This window comes from Macaca thibetana, chromosome 4, assembly GCF_024542745.1.
Source record: "Macaca thibetana thibetana isolate TM-01 chromosome 4, ASM2454274v1, whole genome shotgun sequence".
Classification (NCBI taxonomy): Eukaryota; Metazoa; Chordata; class Mammalia; order Primates; family Cercopithecidae; genus Macaca; species Macaca thibetana.
The window spans coordinates 37889516-37909634 of NC_065581.1; the positions used below are offsets into that span (position 1 = coordinate 37889516).

The 20119-nt window shown below is 47.3% G+C and overlaps 1 long non-coding RNA gene across 1 annotated transcript in view; it reads left to right on the forward strand.

The window, feature by feature from the left end:
• The window catches only part of LOC126952843 (uncharacterized), a 195649-nt gene that overhangs the window by 28337 nt on the left and 147193 nt on the right, over positions 1 to 20119 (forward strand). The gene's annotated exons all lie outside the window — the stretch shown is intronic.

Here is a 20119-nt window from a genome sequence, read left to right on the forward strand (position 1 = left end):
AAAAAAATAAAAATTAGCTAGCCATGATGACGCGTGCCTGTAGTCCCAGCTTCTCAGGAGGCTGAGGTGGGAGGATCACTTGAGCCTGGGAGGTCAAGGCTGCAGTGAGCCATAACTGCACCACTGCCCTCCAGCCTGGGCAACAGAGTGAGACCCTGACTCAAAACAAAAACAAGGCCAGGCACAGTGGCTCATGCCTGTAATCCCAGCACTTTGGGAGGCCGAGGCGGGCGGATCACGAGGTCAGAAGTTTGAGACCAACCTGACCAACATGGTGAAACCCTGTCTCTACTAAAAATGCAAAAATTATACAGGCGTGGAGGTGCGCGCCAGTAATCCCAGCTACTCAGGAGGCTGAGGCAGGAGAATCGCTTGAACCCGGAAGGCGGAGGTTGCAGTGAGTGGAGATCGTGCTACTGCACAACAGCCTGGGCGACAGGGAGAGACTCCGTCTCAAAAAACAAAAACAAAAACAGAAACAAACTCTGTATGCTTACCTGTTCCCTTGCCCCTTATTCCCCAAAGTGGGGTCCAACAGGACCTGGAAGCTTGTTAGGGAGGCAGAATGTCAGACCCAGAGCTGGTGAATTAGGATCAGTATTGTAAGATGTTTATGTGCACATGGAGTGTGAGAAGCCCGTAATAAATAATGTTAAATGAATGAAATTGGGCATTTTAATATGAAAGTCCCAGGAGCATCAACAGGATGGAGAAGGGGGCGGGGGAGCAGAGGGCTGGCCCCTGAGGGAAGGAGAGGAGCTTGATATAAAGAAAAGAGAAAGTGGGGGAGGCTGGGCACTCAGAAGGGCTTGGCTCAGCTACTTTCCCAGCTGGATTCCTTGGGATTCAGTGTCCTCATTGGTGCAATGGAGTGACTGATGCCCACCTAACAGAGCTGTGAATAGCAGGGGAGATAAGTCCAGAAGGCGCAGCACAGAAAGGGCCCTCAGGCTGTCACTGTGGCAGGCTCACGCCCTCACTCGAAGCCCTGGGGCCAGAGCTTTGCGGTTTCAGAAAGGTCACTCGGATGCATGTGCTGACACTACATAATACTCCAGCAGGGTCTGGGCAGTGCCCTTAATTACACCCAGCAAATTTTTGCAGGACAATGTCTGAGCAGTGAGAGACAACGTAAAGATTTTTAAATAACCTCACACCAGGTCAGGTCAGGTTTGTGGCCAAATGAGTTTATACCAAACTTGTGGGGGGTGGGGGGAAGAGTGCTTTTTTGGAGTTTTTGGTTTTTAGAATTGCAGATCAGGGAGTGTGAAGCTGGATAACAAAGGAGGAGGGGCAGCCTTCGATGGGGATGGTGAGGAGACCCCACCAAGCTTGGCATGGGATGTAGGAAGGGCTGAATGGTTTGCCCTTAGGGGCGAGTTCACATTCGGAAGGAGGGGGCAGAAAGCATGCCATCAGCAGGCCAGGCGCGGTGGCTCATGCCTGTAATCCCAGCACTTTGGGAGGCCAAGGCGGGCAGATCACCTGAGGTCGGGAGTTCGAGACCAGCCTGACCAACATGGAGAAACCCCGTCTCTACTAAAAATACAAAATTAGCCAGGCGTGGTGACACATGCCTGTAATCCCACCTACTTGGGAGGCTGAGGCAGGAGAATCGCTTGAACCCGGGAGGCAGAGGTTGCAGTGACCAGGATCACGCCATTGTACTCCAGCCTGGGCAACAAGAGTGACACTTGGTCTGAAAAAAAAGGAAAGAAAAGAAAGAAAGAGAGAGAGAGGAAGGAAGGAAGGAAGGAAGAAAGGAAGGAAGGAAGGCAGGCAGGCACACAAACAGTAGGAAGTCGCCAAGGCTAGGGTCCGAACAGGAGTATGATCTAATCAAAGACAGAGAGCAACAGATTTGTCAGGTTTGCAAACAAACAGGAAGAGGGCATCCTAGAGTTACCCCATCCTCCTGGCCCTACTTGAATTTCCTGGGAGGAAGAGTGGATGCACCTTATATACACACAGCCCTCACCAAAAACACACATGAAAAAGGCTCTCATATTCTATCAGACTGTCAGGGGCAACCTGTAGGGCCTTATCTACTACATAGGCACATGTAAAATTACAATACATTATAGCAAAAAATTAACATAATTCAAATTTTGTGTGCCAGATGCCATGAACATGTTCTTTTTTTTTTTTCTGGTTCTAATTCTTACAGCAGCCCTGTGAGGTATGAATCTTTGTTCTATTTTACAGAGGAGGACATGAAGGCTCAGGTTGCCTAAGAAAGTCCAGGGTCGGCCGGGCGCGGTGGCTCAAGCCTGTAATCCCAGCACTTTGGGAGGCTGAGATGGGCGGATCATGAGGTCAGGAGATCGAGATCATCCTGGCTAACACGGTGAAACCCCGTCTCTACTAAAAAATAAAAAAAAACTAGCCTGGCGTGGTGGCGGCACCTGTAGTCCCAGCTACTTCGGAGGCTGAGGCAGGAGAATGGCTGAACCCGGGAGGTGGAGCTTGCAGTGAGCCGAGATCGCGCCCCTGCGCTCCAGCCTGGGCCATAGAGTGAGACTCCGTCTCCAAAAAAAAAAAAAAAGAAGAAAGTCCAGGGTCACGTGGTTGATTCACCGAATGCCAGTGCCTGAGTGCCCTCCATTGAACCACACTGCGAGGCCAGAAGTCACTGAGGATGACTGAGGCCAAGCCAGGAAAGGGACAAGTCAGAGGGCTGAGATCTGGAACAGAGAGTGTGTCCTGCAGCCTGAAAAGCCCCTGGTTCACACTTCGGCTCTCCCCTCAACCTTCCTGTACCCTTATGCTTTTGGTGTATCTCCTGTAAACCCCAGAGATGGGATTTGTTCTTTATCCATTCTGACAATCTTTATCTTTTTTTTTCTTTTTGAGATGGAGTCTCACTCTGTCGCCCAGACTGGAGTGCAGTGGCATGATCTCGGCTCACTGCAACCTCTGCCCCTCCAGGTTTAAGCAATTCTCTGCCTCTGCCTCCCGAGCAGCTGGGATTACAGGTATGCACCACCACACCCAGCTCATTTTTTGCATTTTTAGTAGAGACAGGGTTTCACCATCTTGGTCAGGCTGGTCTTGAACTCCTGACCTCATGATCCACACACCTTGACCTTCCAAACTGCTGGGATTACAGGCATGAGCCACTGCGCCCGGGCTGACAATCTTTATCTTTTAATAGGAGCATTTAGTCCATTTAGATTTAATGTAATTACAGATATATAGACATATGGGATTAAATCTACTCTGTGCTTGCTATTGGTTTCATCTGTTCTACATTCCTTTTTCTCTCCTTTTTCCCCCTTCTTTTGGTATTGGGTTTTTTTTGTTGTTGTTGTTTTTTAGGTTTTTCTTTTTGCTGTTGAATTTTTCCATTAGTTGGGAGGTTATATGTCCTTTTCTGTTTGACTTTGCCCTCAACTCAATTTTTTGATAATTAAGTGAGTGTGTGTGTGTAAAGTGTTTTGTACCACTAGTCCTATAGCTTGGGATGGTGTTAGGCAGGCCTGGGTTAGAACCCTGGCTCTGGCACGTTCTAGCTGTGTATTCCTTTTAGCTGCTTTCCCCTAAGCCTCAGTTTCCGTATCTGTTAAACATGGATGATAGAACCCACTACACAGCTTATTGTGACACTTTAGTGAGTTTACAGGATGCCAAGTGTTCTGCCTAAGAGCACAGAAAAGGAGCTCAACAAATGCTTGTCCCCTTCCCCTCTCTAGACTTTGCCTTTCTATGTCCGGGAAGAATTGGCCCTGGATGGAAGCTGCCCAAGAGCCTAGCTGCGTAGCTTGGCTTGACCGTAGGAAACCTTCCCAGAAGAAATCTCTCTGGAATGAGATGTTCCCAGGGTACAAATGGTCTGTAGCATCATCAGTGGACAGCACAGCCTCAGTCTGGGAAGTGGGAGGTTGCTGGGAAATTCTGCTGAAATGGAGGAGGGATGGGGTGTAATGATTGGTGTCCCAGGGGAGACTAAAGAAGTGGAGAGGATTGCCCAATAGTGTGTGTGTCTCCAGCCCTGCCCGGGAAGAGGGGCCTGACTGGAGAGTGACGGCCTCCTCTTCTCGGAGGCAGGTGTGTCCTCTTGGAGAGCAGAGCAGTGACTCACCAGACTGCCACAGCTTGTTATAAATATCCCCTGAGACACCTAACTCCCTCGGCCCTGATTCTATATTAGCACAAGCTGCGCTCCATTATTCCATAATTAATTAGGTTTCCTAGGCACCTCAAGACTGGAAGAGGGTGTCCCAGCCTGCTGTGGACACAAATATTGCAAACTACATGGCAGCCCCCACCCCCAACTGTGAACTGAAAAACCAGTGCATGTGCGCTGTCTCTCTCTCTCACTCTCACTTTCTCTCTCTCTCTCGCTCTCATCTATTTACCTATTTACAACTCAGCATTGGGCGAATTTTGCAAGGTGAGGGCCAGCCAAATGTCCCCTATTTAAATAATCCTAAAATTTCAGGGACCGTTCCAGTAATCCAAACCAACCTCACTCTCATTTACTTAACCCCTTTGGGGAAACTGAGGCCCCAAGAGGGGATGAGGATCCATACCTCAGAACGAGACCAGGAGTGGTTGGGTAGGAACTGAAGGCTCCCTGCCTTCCCGCTGCTTCAACTCTCAGAGCCCGGGTTTTCTATCTGCGCACGGGGGTAAGTAACAGTGCCTGCCCCGAAGAAAGACCGTCAGGAGCATTGAATGGAGGAGAGTGAAGGTGCTCCTGAGTGGGAGCCCAGCCCATGAAAGGGCTACAGAAGTACCAGGTGTCTTCATCTCATCCCTCCTCCATTTTTTCTCTTCCCTGACCAAGATCTTTCTCTGTATCCTTCCATTATACCTGGCAGTGGATACGCATGAAAGGTTATGTTAGAATTTGGATTTCGTCAGAAGCAACTCTAGGCTTCAGGAACAACAATAGATACCATCTATTGAACACCTACCATGTGCTAGTCACTGTTCCCATACATCATCTCATTTAATCCTCTACACCTGGGCTGCCTAATATGGCAGCCACTAGCCATATGTGACTATCAAGCACTAGTACGACTGAGGAAATGCATTTTTTTTTTTTTTGAGACAGTTTCGCTCTTGTTGCCCAGGCTGGAGAACAATCGCATGATCTCGGCTCACCGCAACCTCTGCCTCCCGGGTTCAAATGATTCTCCTGCCTCAGCCTCCCGAGTAGCTGGGATTACAGGCATGTGCCACCACGCCCGGCCAATTTTTGTATTTTTAGTAGAGACGGGGTTTCTCCATGTTGGTCAGGCTGGTCTTGAACTCCCGACCTCAGGTGATCTGCCCGCCTTGGCCTCCCACAGTGCTGGGATTACAGGCATGAGCCACCACGCCCAGCCAGAAATGCATTTTTTAAATTTTATTTTAAATTTAAAAACTGATAATTCCATTATCAGAAAACTTTTAAGTACGTTTAACAACTTGGGTATGCGAATCTACTGTTTCCACTCTACATTTTGTGAATACCTAACTGCAGATCAAGTATGTCCAGGGGAAATTTAGCGTCCAAACTGGGAGGTGCTGTAAGCTTAAAATCCACACTGGTTTAGAAGACTTGCCATTAAAAAAGAGAATGTGGGCTGGGCATGGTGGCTCATGCCTGTAATGCCAGCACTTTGGGAGGCTGAGACGGGTGTATCACCTGAGGTCAGGCATTTGAGACCAGCCTGGCCAACATGGTGAAACCCCATCTCTACTAAAAATACAAAAATTAGCTGGGCGTGGTGGAAGGCACCTGTAATCCCAGCTACTTGGGAGGCTAAGGCAGGAGAATCACTTGAATCCAGGAGGTGGAGGTCGCAGTGAGCCGAGACCGCACCATTGCACTCCAGCCTGGGCAACAGATTGAGACACCATCTCAAAAAAGCAACAAAAAAAAAGAGAGCGAATGTGAAATATCTCATTCATTATGTTTTTCATATTGATTAATGCTGATTGACAATTGTTTGGATATTTTTGGTTAAATAAAATATATTATTAAAATTAATATTATTTGTTTCTCTTTACTTTTTTAAATGTGCCTAATAGAAAAATTTAAATCACATATGTGTTGGAAAATCTGGTGAAGTCTGAAAAAAGTCTGTAGTTTAATTAATAGTATTGTGCCAATGTTAATTTCTCAGTTTTGGCAAATGTGCCTTGGTTATGCAAGATGTCAACCTTAGGAGAAGCGGGTGAAGGGTTTACTGGAACCCACTGTACTATCTTTGTAGCTTTTCTCTAAATCTAAAATCATTCCAGAATGAAAAGTGTAAAATACCTCCTCCAAATTACAAATATAATTACATTACATTTCTATTGGAGAAACATGTAACTCTATTATATTTCTTTTTCTTTTTTTTTTTTTTTTTTTTTTTTTGAGATGGAGTCTCACTCTGTCACCCAGGCTGGCATGATCTCAGCACACTGCAACCTCTGCCTCCAGAGTTCAAGCGATTCTCCTGCCTCAGCCTCCTGAGTAGCTGTGATTACAGGCGCCCACAACCCCGCTTGACTAATTTTTGTGTTTTTAGTAGAGCTGGGGTTTCGCCATGTTGGCCAGGCTGGTCTCAAACTCCTGACCTTAGGTGATCTGCCCACCTCGGCGTCCCAAAGTGCTGGGATTACAGGTGTGAGCTACTATGCCCAGCCGAACTCTATTATATTTCTATTACAGAACCTAACATAGTTACTTCTGTAAGAGGTATTATCCTCATCTTATTGATGAGGAAACTGGTGCTCAAAGAGGTTAAGTAGCTGGGTTTTGGACCCGTCTGTTTACTGTGAAGCCCTTTTACTTTCTGCAGCAGTCCCTTCGCTTCTACCTTAGCGGCTGGCACCCACTAGATCTGAGAATTTTCTTGCTGTGGCCTCTTCAGAGGGCACTAGTGTGGGTACGTGGACCCCCTTGCTGTAGTGGGCAGGAGCTAAAGATGGAGAGCAGAGGCAGGAGAATCTGGAGGGTACCATTAATGCGGGACCAATTTGAGGTCTAAGGTTGTAGGATAAAGGGGAAGGACTGGTAGATTCTTACATTCGATTGACTGGTTGGTTTCTTTGATCTCTGCCTGACTTTGGAAAGGATCTTAGGAGCAGCTGCTGCTGTCGCAAAGAAAGAATTGGCAGGGCTGACAAAGCTTTAGATTCACAGGCACCAAAGGGAAAAATAATGGCGCCACAGGGGTAGAGCCAGGGACCTGTGCATGTCCCCGTGTAGGGAAAAGGCAGCAGGCAGCAGGCAGGCTCTGTTTCCAAGGTGCCTCATTTGACTTCCTCCTCTCTAACTTCAGACAAGGGAATTCTCCTTCCTGATGTAGAAAACCTGCCTTCCGACCTGCAGCCACAAAGCTCGGCCACCACAAAGCTAGGCAACCCCATTCCTGTCTAATCCTTCTTTTCAACATGTCCTGAGACTGCCCCCAGCCCCAGCCCTCCCCACGAGCAAGAGCACTGTGCTTGGAGTCCTGAGTACCTGTCTCTCTGCCAGACCTGCCCCTTTCAGCCTAAAAGGCCTCTGCCAGCCAGGGCACGACTCTGCTGCACCCAGAGGGGCCAGAGCCAGGCCCGCCAGCAAGCAGCGCACCGTCTGCGGCCAGCCGCCCACCACCTTCCCACTTCCAAATGTCTCAGAGGAGCCCTGGCTGCCTTGAAGCCCGCATGGGCAGCCCTGTCCTGACATGCCCCTGCCCCTTTGCTGCCCTGCCGTGCACTCTGTCTCGCGGCGGCCAGATGTGCCGGCTTTGGTGCTGGCGGCTCTTAATGAGGTCCAGATGTGCAGCCTGGCCTGGGCCAGCAGCGGCTGCTACCAAAGGAGAGGGAGGCCCTGTGAGGGAGCAGCCAGGCTGCAGCTGGTCGCGGCGGTGCTGGAGGAGGAATGCTCTGGGAAGGATTCCCACTGGAATGTGAGCTCTTGGGACGTCTCTGACTAAATAAGGACCTGGCTTCTTCTTGGAGCTGGAGGCCCCAGCTCCTCTAGGTGCAGAGCACTATGAAAGTGTCTTCAGCTGTCCTTGGCTCCTTTTCTTGACAACTGTTTTTTTTTTTTTTTTCTTTTTTTTTTTTACTACTTATAAAAGTGACATAGATCCGGGCATGGTGGCACGTGCCTGTAATCCTAGCTACTTGGGAGGCTAGGGCAGGAAGGTTGCTTGAGTCCAGGAGTTCCAGGCTGTAATGATGCTATGATTGTTCCTGTGAATAGCCACTGAACTCCAGCATGGGCAACAGAGTGAGACCCCATCTCTTAAAAAAATAAAATAAAATGTTATATACAGTGATGAAAGGCAATTTAGAAAACCCAAATAACCTAAAAGTTGAAAACAAAGAAGAAAATAAAAATCACCTATGATCCCGTGGCCTCAACTACTATTAAAGTTCTGGCGTACATCCTGCTAGACGTTTTTCAAATACAAATATACATAAGTTTGTTTGTTTAAATCATGCTGCAAAGACTCTCAAAATCTGCATTTTTCACTCAACTCTTTCCACTTGCGTCTGCTACACAGGTATTTCCCAAATTGGCTCCATAGAACACTAGGGCCATTTTGCTATTAATTGGGAGTCTTCCACCAACTATTTGAGATGCATAGGCTTGCGCCAACTTAAATGGGCTGATTTGCTGAAGGACTTCTTGGAGTCTCTAATTTACTAATGTGTGTTCTGAATCATCAAGCAGAGACTGGCACTTCTTAAACACATTTCACCATGAAATCTCTTGAGGGATCCTCTTGGGACTTGAGTCTGTGGAACATCATGTAGGAAATGCATTATTCATCAGGCTGCAGAGAAGCCAATTGCATGTGTATGCCACGGTTTATTCCAGCATCCCTCAATGGATGAACATTATTATGGTTGTTTTCAATGTACTGCTATTATAAATAACCCTGTTATTTGTATGTATGTGTGTGTATATATATATAAAACCCTGTTATATGATGGGCATTCTCATACTTCCATCTTTTTTTTTTTTTGAGACGGAGCTCGCTCTGTCACCAGGTTGGAGTGCAGTGACGCACTCTCGGCTCACTGCAATCTCCGCCTCCAGGGTTCAAGCAATTCTCCTGCCTCAGCCTCCCAAGTAGCTGGGACTACAGGTGTATGCCACCATGCCCAGCTAATTTTTTGTATTTTTAGTAGGGACGAGGTTTCACCATGTTGGCCAGGAGGGTCTCAATCTCTTGACCTTGTGATCTGCCCGCCTTGGCCTCCCAAAGTGCTGGGATTACAGGCGTGAGACATCGTGCCCGGCCACATACTTCCATCTTTGTTGTACAGAAACATTCCAAGAAATAGGACTGTTGCTCATGTTGAAGACCATTTTAAACTCTCAGGTTCTAGGCTACACATGGCTCTTGCCCCAGCTCCTTATTTAATCCTTACATGCTAGGGAAGGGGTCTACCTCATTACCACAAAAGGAGACATTGAGGAGGATGGAAAGTGGGGTCTGTGAGTCTTTATCCATTTCTTGAGCACTTGTACTACAGTGGGCTTGGGGATTATAGTGAAAAATAACTTTTCTTGGCCTATCAGAAACAACACTGTAATGAACATCCATGAACAACTATTATTTCCCAAAGAACCATTGCAACCGGAGAGTGAAACCACATTTGGGGTGCAGAGAATCTGTTCCTGAGTCACCTATGAGGCCATACAGCCCTATAGCACCCCTGGGTGCCTAGCAGGGGCTGGAAGCTGTACAATCCCTGAGGCGTTAAAGTGCAGAATGAAATCTCCCTGTTTGATGGGAATACAGTAAGCACATCACAAGCACAGCTCAGACCTCAGCAAGACTTACCACTTATGTCTTCCTCCATATTCTCCCCTTTGATCTTCACAACACCCTTGTGAGGCAGGGAGTATAGACTTAAGTTCATTCTACAGATGAGGAAACTAAGGCTCAAGGCAGGAGACTTGCCCAAGGTCACACAACTAAGTAGTAGGGAGGAACTAGACTCCAGTGACACCACTCCATGCCTCTAATCAACCTATCACCTGATGAACTGCACATTGCTGTCAGCAAAGAATGCATTCCTTCCTTTACACAGGGCTTTCTCAACACGGGACGTAGGACCCAGGCTTTTTAATTTTTTTTTTTTTAAAGAGACAGGGTCGGCTGGGCACAGTGGCTCACGCCTGTAATCCCAGCACTTTGGGAGGCCGAGGTGAGCGAATCACCTGAGATCGGGAGTTTGAGGCCTGCCTGGTCAACATGGTGAAACCCTGTCTCTACTAAAAACACAAAACTTAGCTGGGTGTGGTGTCCCGTGCCTGTAATCCTAGCTACTCAGGAGGCTGAGGCAGGAGAATTGCTTGAACCCTGGAGGCAGAGGTTGTGGTGGGCCAAGGTTGCACCTCTGCATTCCAGCCTGGGCGACAGAGCAAAAATCTGTCTGAAACAAACAAACAAACAAACAAACAGGGTCTTGCTCTACCCATGCTGGAATGCAGTGGCATAATCACAGCTCACTGCAGTCTCAACCTCTTGGGCTCAAGCCATCCTCCTGCCTCAGCCTCCTGAGTAGGAGTAAGCGTGTTACCTCCACACCCAGCTAACTTTTAAATTTTGTGCTGTGTGAGGTGGCTCACACCTGTAATTCCAGCACTTTGGGAGGCCAAGGCAGGCGGATCACTGGAGGTCGGGAGTTGGAGACCAGCCTGACCAACATGGAGAAACCCCATCTCTACTAAAAATACAAAATTAGCCAGGCGCGATGGTGCATGCCTGTAATCCCAGCTGCTCGGGAGGCTGAGGCAGGAGAATCACTTGAACCTGGGAGGCGGAGGTTGCGGTGAGCCGAGATCACGCCATTGTTCTCCAGCCTGGGCAACAAGAGCGAAACTCTGTCTCCAAAAAAAAAAAAAAAGAAAAAGAAAAAAAGAAACAATTTTTTGTAGAGACAGGGTCTCGCAATGTTGCCCAGGCTGGTCTCAAACTCCTGGCCTCCGTGATCCCCTTGGACCCAGGCACTTTGATTGGGAGCGGAGGAAAGAGTCCAAAAGGTCTGGAGCCTGTGGCCTGAACCTCAAGGCCACTCCTGGCTGCGTGTGTGTTTTCTTTGGTGGGGAGGTGGGGTGGAGGAGGGGGGAGAAAATGAAAAGAGAGCTCTTCAGAGAGGAGCAATACAGCCATAAATAGGTACCACTGTCAGGGAGCAGCTCTTATTCATCTTTGCATCCCGAGCGCCTTGCACCTAGTAGACGCTCCGTGCAGGCTCCTAAACTGAAGACATAACCCCCAACCCCCAACCCCCAACCCCTGGGATGATCTCTCCCGTGCTCAGTCCTGCATGGAGACCTGTGTGTATTCTCTTCTTGGCTCCCCTCACACTCATCCCAACTTCTCTTGCCCCATCTTTCTCCACACTCTCAATCTCCAGTGTCTGCCCCTTCTCTCTCCCCTCCCCTGCCAATCACTGAAACGTCATTCATTTGAGACTCACGTCCCTCAGAAACAAACTCAGGTCTATAACTGAGGGCTCTAGCTAAGCAATTCTTTGATCTCAAGGATGCTTTCTAGCTGGGGCTCTTGACCATATTTAAGCATTAGGTTTCTTTTGAAAATCTAAGCAAAGGTAGAGATCCCAGGAAAATACCCGCACAGCAAAGATGTGCCTTCGGTGTCAGGAGTTCACGTCTGGACCTTCTGAGAGCCGTGGTTGGGAGAGGCTGTCCTGGTGGACAGTGCAGTCCATATTCCTATGAGGCAGCCGGTTTCTGCAACCTTCCCTCTGCCTGGGAGACTACTCGGGATTTGTCTACCACACAGCCAAAGGCTAGTCCAGAACTAACAGGTCCACCATCCCTTATTCTCAATTTCAAAATCCCTGAACTTCTGAAAACCATATGATAAAACAAGTCTTATCATAACACATTTGACTGCAGAACTTAACCTGACGTGAACTTATTTGGCAACAAAATGGCCCCCAACTGACGCAAGGCTATTTACAGCCTTTATTTACACCATTTAGTGTGTGAATATTCATGGACTTTGCTTAAAAATATTTATGTGTTTACCAGGTGCTGCCCCAGATCCTGCGGTGGGTATTTCATAATATACAGTGTGCGCACCGTGGCTTTTTCCTAAACTGTGAAAAAATCTGAATTCAGAAACCTATCTGGCCCCAGGGGTTTCAGGTAAAGGACTATGAATCTGTAGCTATAAACATTTATCCTAAAAAAGTTCACAGGCTGGCTGGGCGTGGTGGGAGGCCGAGGCAGAAGGATCACTTGAGCCCAGGATTTCAAGATTGGCCTGGGTAACATAGTAAGACCCTGCCTCTACAAAAAAAAAAAAAAAAAATTAGCTGGGTGTGGTGGTGCGCACCTATAGTCCCAGTTGCTCGGGAGGTTGAGGTGAGATCGCTTGAGCCTGGGAGGCTGAGGCTGCAGTGAGCCGTGATCATGCCACTGCACTCCAACCTGGGTGAAAAAGTGAGACCCTGTCAAAAAAAACAAGAAAAGAAAGAAAGAGAACAAAAGAAGGAAGGAAGGAAGGAAGGAAGGAAGGAAGGAAGGAAGGAAGGAAGGAAGGAAGGAAGGAAGGAAGGAAGAAAGAAAGAAAGAAAGAAAGAAAGAAAGAAAGAAAGAAAGAAAGAAAGAAAGAAAGAAAGAAAGAAAGAAAGAAAGAAAGAAAGAGAAAGAAAGAAAATCATTCACAGGCTTATGAGCAAAAGAAGTCAGGGAACAAATGGGCACCCACCATACGATTCCATTTATATGAAGTTCAAGAACAGGCAAAGCTGATTGTTGGTGGTAGATCAGAACAGCAGTTACCTCTGGGGGGTGAGACTGATGGACGGGAGGGAGGTGAGGGAACCTTTTAGGGTAATGGAAATGTTCCGTATTCTGATCTGGGTGGAGATTGCATGGGTACATACATATGTAAAAATTTATCAAGCTGTACAGTAAAGATGAGTGTGCTTTGCTGTGAGTCTGTTATACCTCAAAATAAAAGTAAAAATAAAACTTACGGGAATACATTATCTCAAATTAAGCAATAAGAAGCTGCTCCCTTGGCACTCCAACCCACCCTGCGATATCTTCGAACTTCCCAACAAAGCTTAAATTAAAATGATCTTAATATAAGTTTGGCTTTTCTTTAATCCCCAGAAATGAGTTTAACACGAAGTCACTTTTAATGAATATTTTTTAAACTCTGATTTGCCCTCAAGAAGAATCCATCCCTGGAGCAGATCTTTGCTCTGAAAGTGCTGCAGGATACCACCCAGGCCTGGCTCCCTTCACCCTCTCCACTCTCAGCACCGCCACCAGGAAGGATGTCTCCTGGCCCCACCGCCTCCAGGACGGCTGCTGAAAACATACCAGCCAGGCGGTGTGCAGGGACCCAGGCCTGGCATCCTACCCGAGGTGCTGCAAGTCAGAACTTGCACCCAACAATATCCTGTAATTGCATCTGATTAGCTGGAATTTGGAATCTGTACTTGAGAACAGCAGGGCACAGGAGACTCCTTGATTAAACAGGTCAGAGAACCATACGCTGCTAAGAGGAATGGGGGAGCCTCTTCCCGCAGCAGACTCATTGCTCAACATTTGATTGCACACGGCCTTGTCCTTTGACACTCACTCCCACAACAACCCCACCCCCACCTTCCTCCCATTTCCTATCTGGGTCCTGGAGCTCAGCCAACTGGGACCTTGCTTCTCTCTGTGGCTCCACTCCTGACTGGGTTCAGCCCACACGCCAACCTTCCCCCACTCCAGCCACAGGGCTCTGGTCTGATGGCCTCAGGCTGTCCTCAGCTGCCTCAGATCCTTTGAGGAACAAATCAGGGTATAAACAAACCGACCTACTTGGCTTTTTCCTCATCTTTCTAGCACAGTGCTGTCCAACAGAACCTTCCATGCTGATGGAAAGATTCCGTATCTGCCTTGTCCAATATGGTGGCCACTATTAACATGCTGCTATTGCCAGGCGCGGTGGCTCACACCTGTAATCCCAGCACTTTGGGAGGCCGAGGCGGGCGGATCGCAAGGTCAGGAGATTGAGACCGTCCTGGCTAACACAGTGAAACCCCGTCTCTACTAAAAATACAAAAAATTAGCCTGGCATGGCGGTGGGCGCCTGTAGTCCCAGCTACTCGGGAGGCCAAGGCAGGAGAATGGCGTGAACCTGGGAGGCAGAGGTTGCAGTGAGCCGAGATCGCCTCACTGCACTCCAGCTTGGGTGACAGAGCGAGACTCCGTCTGAAAACACACACACACACACACACACCCCCCAAAACAAAACAAAAAACCAAAAAAACAGGTGGCTATTGGGCACTTGATGTACGGCTAAGTGTGAATGAGAACCATCGTTTTTATTTTTATTTTCCATTTTTAATTAAAAAGCAAATACTGGCTGGGCATGGTGGCTCACACCTATAATCCTAGCACTTTACGAGGCCGAGGAGGGGAGATGACCTGAGGTCAGGAGTTCGAGACCAGCCTGACCAACATGGCAAAATCCCATCTCTACTAAGAAATACAAAAATTAGCCAGGCGTGGTGGTGCGCACCTATAATCCCAGCTACTCAAGCGGCTGAGGCATAGGAATTGCTTGAATTCAGGAGGCAGAGGTCACAGTGAGCTGAGATCGTGCCACTGCATTCCAGCCTGGGTTGTCTCAAAAAAATAAAATAAAATAAAATAATAAAATGCAAATATTTGTGGCTATTGGCTACCATACTGAACAGTGCAGCTCTAGAGAGAGGAAAGGCATGGGGACCTAACACTCCTTTAAAAACACTCCTTTAACCTAACCTAGTGGCCTGATATCTCAGGAAGGTGTTCTGTCTGCTCTTTGAAGATACCCAGCCCTCATCTCTCCAGCTCCCAGATCTGTTTTCTTGTAGAATAACTGAGCATTTTGTTAAGCTCCTAAAATGTGTCAGACACTCTGCAAATGGAACCCAGATGTACTGAACCACCTGGAGGCCCGTCCCAGCATTCAAAAACAGCTGAGATTCCAACACTGCTTAGAAAGCACCATAGTAGGTCTCTTCTAAGAGTCTCTTGGGGAAGCACAGAGAGGAAACTATTTCACAAAACACAAGGGGCTTCTATCCCTGCCCAAGTCCCAGTCCTCAGCACAGCAGCTCAGCTTCTCTCCTCCCACACCCCGGACCTAGTTCTGCTGCTCTCTTCTTGCTCTGTCACCCAGGCTGGAGCGCAGTGGTGCGATCTTGGCTCACCACAACCTCCGCCTCCTGGGTTCAAGCAATTTCTCCTGCCTCAGCCTCCCAAATAGCTGGGACTGCCAGTGTGCACCACCATGCCTGGCTCATTTTTGTATTTTTAGTAGAGATGAGATTTCACCATGTTGGCCAGGCTGGTCGTGAACTCCTGACCTCAATTGATCCGCCCGCCTCCGCCTCCCAAACTGCTGGGATTACAGGTGTGAGCCACCACGCCCTGCCTTCATCTTTTCTTGTTCAAAGAAATTTGATCTACTCTGGATTTTGCTCTGCCTCACCTCTCTTGAAACAGCATCTGAACAGGCCAGCTGCCATCCTTCCTCCTTGGCAGGAGAAAGAAGACAGAAGTGGCAAATACTTAGCATATAACTCTTTTTCCTTTTAACCCTGTTACGCAAAGTCACTATTATCCCCGGTTTACAGATGAGGAAACGGTGGCACTCACTAGTTTAGGGCACACTGCCAGGGAATGGAGAAATCACAACACAAGCCCAGAGCTATCAGACCCTTGGACAATGTCCTATGCCACCTGCCCCCACTCTCTGATGATAAACCCCCTACCGACGGCTGATGACTAAACCAATCTGCATTAATTTAACCTGCTACCTTTAGAGCTCCTGGATTACTCCACCCCAAGGAAATTGTTTTTTAACCAGGAGACAAAGACTTGACCCAAGAAGTGACTCAGATCTCAAACCCAAATTTCTCAATCTGGACTTCAAGGCTCAGCAGAGCATGCTCAGCCTCCTCTCCTGTCACCTCCCAGTTCTGACAAGGTGAGCCTGTTCTCCAACTCATCCCAACTCAGCTGTCCACCCAGCCCATAGCCAGGTCCTCCCTACTGCTAAGCAGGCTGCTTCTCCCCTCCCCCTTTTAAAATCATGATAAGCCAGGTGTGGTGGCTCACTCCTGTAATCCTTTGCACTTTGGGAGATCGAGGAGGGGTGGATAACCTGAGGTCAGGAGTTCGAGACCAGCCTAGTCAACGTAGTGAAACTCCATCTCTAGTAAAAATACAAAAAAAATTAGCTGGGTGTGGTGGTGGGTGCCTGTAATCCCAGCTACTCAGGAGGCTGAGGCAGAAGAATCACTTGAACTCCAGAGGCAGAGGTTGCAGTGAGCTGGGATCGCGCCATTGCACTCCAGCCTGGGCAACAAGAGCAAAACTGCATCTCAAAAAAAAAAAAAAAAAAAAAAAAAAAGAAAGAAAAAAATCGTGATAAAATATACATAATATAAAATATACTGTTGATATCACTTTTTGGTGTACAGTTCAGCAGCATCTACATTGTTATGCAACCAGTGCCACCATTCATCTCCAGAACATTTAAGTTTCCCAAACTGAAAATTCTACACCCATTAAACTGTAACTCCCTATTCCCTGTTTCCTCCGGCCCAGCCCCTGGCAACCACCATTCTACTTTCTGCTTCTATAGGTAGGCACCTCATATAAGTGGAAACATACAGTATGTTTTTGTCCTTTTGTGTCTGACTTATTTCACTTAACGTAATGTCTTCAAAGCTCAAACGTTCTGTTTCTGTTTTGCTGGATGTGGTGGCTCACGCCTGTAATCCTAACACTTTGGGAGGCCAACACAGGCAGATCACTTGAGGTCAGGAGTTTGAGACCAGCCTGGCCAACATGGTGAAATCCTGTCTTCACTAAAAATACAAAAATTAGCTGCGCGTGGTGGTGGGCGTCCCACCTAGTAGTCCCAGCTACTCGGGAGGCTGAGGCATGAGAATCGCTTGAACCCAGGAGGTGGAAGGTGCAGTGAACATCACACCACTGCACTCCGGCCTGGGCAACAGAGCAAGACTCCATCTCAAAACAAACAGACAAAAAACATACCAAGATTCTATTTTAAGCTGAATAATATTCCATTATGCAAATTCCTACTTTAAGCTAAATAATATTCCATTATGTGTATATGCCATATTTTGTTGATCCATTCATCTGTTGATGGACACTTGAGTTACTTCTACTGTTTGATTATTTTGAATGATGCTGCTATTAACATGAGCATATGAATATCTGTTTGTGTCCCTGCTTTCAATTCTTTGAGGTATACAACCAGAAACTGAATTGTTGGATCATATGGTGATTCTGTTTAATTTTTTGAGGAACCACCATGCTGTTTACTACAGCTGCTGCTCCCCTTTCAAGCTCATCCCACACTACACTCCTCTGACATCTTCTACATTAGCTGGCATATTAGCTGTCGCACTTTAAAATGTGACACTGAACTCATTTCTCCTAACCCAAGGAGCTGGAGGAGACTCAATGGTGACGTGCCATGGGGCAGGTTTTGACCTGGTCCATTTCAGCATTTGTGCTAGAAATTCTAATAAAAGCATGTAGGTCTGCTCATCAAATATAAAGATGTTACAAGATGAAAGGTCTGCCATATGCAGAATGAAGATTTTAAAATACTATGACAGGCCAGAGTGACGAAGCTATAAAAGTAGCTTTTTTTCATTGAGTGTCATGATGGACCAGTTGCAATGTTAAGTTTATTTCCTTTATATACCATTCATTGAAAGGTCATAACTCTGTAAGATCAGATTTTTTTTTTCTTTTTTTTTGACAGGAACTCATTCTGTTGTCCAGGCTGGAATACAGTGGTGTAATCACAGCTCACTGCAGCTGCAATTCATGGGCTCCAGTGATCCTCCCACTTCAGCCTCCTGAGTAGCTGGGACTACAGGTGCACACCATGACGCCTGGCTTTTTTTTTTTTTAAAGAAATTTTTTTTTTTTTTTTAAGTCTTGGTTGGGCATGGTGGCTCATACCTGAAATCCCAGCACACCAGGAGGCCGAGGCGGGTAGATCACCTGAGGTCAGAAGTTCGAGACCAGCCTGGCCAACATGGCAAAACCCCATCTCTAGTAAAAATACAAAAAGTAGGCCGGGCGCGGTGGCTCAAGCCTGTAATCCCAGCACTTTGGGAGGCCGAGACGGGCGGATCATGAGGTCAGGAGATCGAGACCATCCTGGCAAACACGGTGAAACCCCGTCTCTACTAAAAGATACAAAAAACTAGCTGGGCGTGGTGGCAGGCGCCTGTAGTCCCAGCTACTCGGGAGGCTGAGGCAGGAGAATGGTGTAAACCCGGAAGGCGGAGCTTGCAGTGAGCTGAGATCCGGCCACTACACTCCAGCCTGGGCGACAGAGCGAGACTCCGTCTCAAAAAAAAAAAAAAATACAAAAAGTAGCTGGGCGTGGTGGTGCATGCCTGTAATCCCAGCTACTCAGCAGGCTGAAGCACGAGAATCACTTAAACCTGGGAGGTGGAGTTGCAGTGAGCCAAGGTCACACCACTGCACTCCAGCCTGGGCAACACAGAGTGAGACTCTATCTCAAAAAAAAAAAAAAAAAAAAAAAAACAAGAGCGAGAGAGAGAGACAAGGTCTCACTATGTTGCCCAGGCTGCTGGTGTTGAACTCCTGGGCTCAAGCAGTCCTCCCACATCGACCTCCCAAGGTGCTGGGATTACAGACGTGAGGCCTAGTTTACATTTTTTATAATTTCATATAAATGAAATCATAGAGTATGGACTCGTTAATTTTCATCTGGCTTCTTTACTCAGCATAATTATTTTGAGATTCATCAATGTTGTTCACTATCATTGTATCAATACCTGTTCAAGCAGGTTTTGTTTTGCTCAGTCAAATTGTATGGCATGGATATATTCACTGCCAATGGACATTGGCTATTTCAAATAAAGCTGCTAGGAGCATATGCCTTAGAATGGACATATGCTTTCATTTATCTTGAGTAAACATTTTGGAGTGGAATGGCTAGGTCACATGAAAGCTGTATCTTTAACTACTTTTTAGGAAACTGCCAACTGTTTTCCAAAGTGCCTGTTCCATTTCATACTCCCACCAGCAGTGCTGGAGAGTTTTAATGCTCCACATCCTGGTGAACACTTGGTATGGTCAGTTTTTTTTTTAATTTCAGCTATTTTTTTTTTTTGAGACAGAGTCTTACTCCATCACCCAGGCTAGAGTGCAGTGGAATGATCTCCGCTCAGTGCAACCTCCGTCTCTTGGGTTAAAGTGATTCTCATGCCTCAGCCTCCCAAGTAGCTGAAATGACAGCATGTACCACCACATCTGGCTAATTTTTGTATTTTTAGTAGACAGGGTTTCACCATGTTGGCCAGGCTGGTCTCAAACTCCTGACTTCAAGTGATCTGCCCACCTCAGCTTCCCAAAGTGCTGGGATTACACGCATGAGCCACCATGCCCGGACAGAGATCACTTTTAAATGAATCATATTACAAATCAAAAAGTGTCTGCAGGAAAATGCTAGAAGGCCTAGGATCTGCAACCAGAGTCCAAAGGAAATGGGGGAGGGGAGGTTAGGGGGATGGGTATCTGGCTTAGAGAAATGAGGTTATCTTAAATATCTGGAAGAGGGATTACATTTGTGTTTAGAAGATGCACTAGAACCCAGAGGGAAAAGCCAACGGGAAACAGACTTTGCTCCATCAAAGGACTGTCTGATACCGCCTTTCACAGGCAGAATGAGCTTTTCAGGAAGTGAGATCCCTGTTACTGGAAGTGTCCAGGCAGCAGAATTTGGAGGCGTCCCCTCTCAAGGACTGTCAATTCACATTGGTTCTGTACCTACTGTGCTCTGCAATAGGGTCAGAGCTGAGAAGATACAAAAGCAAAGTTATCACGCTTTTGCCTAAATCATATCATGTGATTAGGGCTCTGGCTAAGGTATGCGCAAAGGCGATGAGAGGGAGAGGAAGGTGGAGCTTCCCAGAAGAGGTGACATTGCAGCTGGGTCTCAGGCATGCAGTCAGATACCATGAAAGAACTCCTTGGCAGGGCTGGGCGCGTCCCAGCACTTTGGGAAGGAGGCTGAGGCGGGGGGATAGCTTGAAGCCAGGAGTTCAAGATCAGCCTGGGCAACAAAGCAAGACCTCATTTCTACCA